General features: G+C 38.8%; 1 pseudogene; it reads left to right on the top strand.

The window, feature by feature from the left end:
• The first annotated feature begins 428 nt into the window (after nucleotides 1-428).
• On the top strand, nucleotides 429-983 carry LOC103584240 (annotated as a pseudogene).
• Nucleotides 984-1,475: the final 492 nt, after the last annotated feature.

The raw sequence follows: 1,475 nt of genomic DNA, 5'->3' as shown, positions 1-1,475 counted from the left end.
GGACTGGGGAGAGGTTACAGGAATACAGATTTTGGTAATCAAAGTGCAAATGGCTCTGCATTGGAGGCGTTGGCACATAGGCTGAATTAGTGCTTGATGCAGGATTGCACGATCCAAGCATTAAGGGATGGTTGGTCTGCATTATAAGAATCTTCTAACACTGATATGAAGCTACAAACAAAGGCCAGTTGCCACAAAGAGTGAGGTCTGAAGAGGTGAAGCGTGACCATTCATCCAACTAAACGTGTTGGTCTGTTGTGTATAAAGCACTCTATTCAACAAGAGACACTTGGGTCCCCATCCAAAGGACACAAGTGTATGTAATATAAAACAGAATATTACATAGGCTATGAAGAGTTATATATTTTTCTTCCNAGTGTATGTAATATAAAACAGAATATTACATAGGCTATGAAGAGTTATATATTTTTCTTCCTTTTGTGTTAGAGTACACAAGAGATGGTAATATACAGTTTGGAGAACCAGGAAAGCTATCGTGGAAGAGCTGAGTATTTTATCATTTGTTAAAAAAGAAAAAAAAAAAAATATTTTCCTCCCTGGTTTCCTGAGGATCGCCAGCCATCATGAATGACACAGTAACTGTCTGGACCAGGAAGTTCATGACCAACCAACTACTTCAGAGGAAACAAATGGTCATCAATGTCCTTCATCCCGGGAAGGCGACAGTACCTAAGACAGAAATTCAGGAAAAACTAGCCAAAATGTGCAAGACCACACCAGATGTCAATGTTGTATTTGGCTTCAGAACCTATTTTGGTGGTAGCAACTCAACTGGCTTTGGCATGATTTACGATTTCTTGGACTATGCAAAGAAAAATGAACCCAGACATAGACTTGCAAGACATGGCCTGTATGAGAAGAAAAAGACCTCAAGAAAACAGCAGAAGGAACACTAGATCAGAATGCAGAAAGTCGGGATGACTGCAAAGGCCAATGTTGGTGCTGGCAAAAAGCAGGAGTAAAGATCCAGCAGTGACTTTATCTGCGATGATTGTGTGAATTTTTCACAAAAAGATTAATAAATTGTAAAAAACTAAAAAAAAAAAAATTTAAGCAGAACAAGTGAGTATGCTATAAAAGTGAGTCTCGAATATTATTAAGCCTTAAAAAGGAGGGGAATTCTGACACTTGCTATAACCTGGATGAACCTTGAGTACGTTATGCTAAGTGAAATAAGCCAGTCACAAAAGAACAAATACTTTATGATTCCAGTTTTACGTGGTACCTAGAGTTGTCATCTAGAGAGAGAAAATAGAATGGTGGTTGCTGGGGGGGTGGCGGGGGGAGGGGAAGTTACCGTTTAATGGGTACAGAGTTTCAGTTTTGCAAGATGGAAAGAGTTCCGCGGATGGATGGTGGTGACGGTTACACAACGATGTGAATATACTTAAAACGATTGAACTGTACACTTAAAAATGGTTAAGATGGTAAATTTTATTATATGTATTTTACCA

The sequence above is a fragment of the Galeopterus variegatus genome, unplaced genomic scaffold (assembly GCF_000696425.1).
Source record: "Galeopterus variegatus unplaced genomic scaffold, G_variegatus-3.0.2 Scaffold47681, whole genome shotgun sequence".
NCBI lineage: Eukaryota > Metazoa > Chordata > Mammalia > Dermoptera > Cynocephalidae > Galeopterus > Galeopterus variegatus.
Note: the sequence above shows the minus strand (reverse complement) of the source record. Positions and strands in the feature narration are given on the sequence as shown.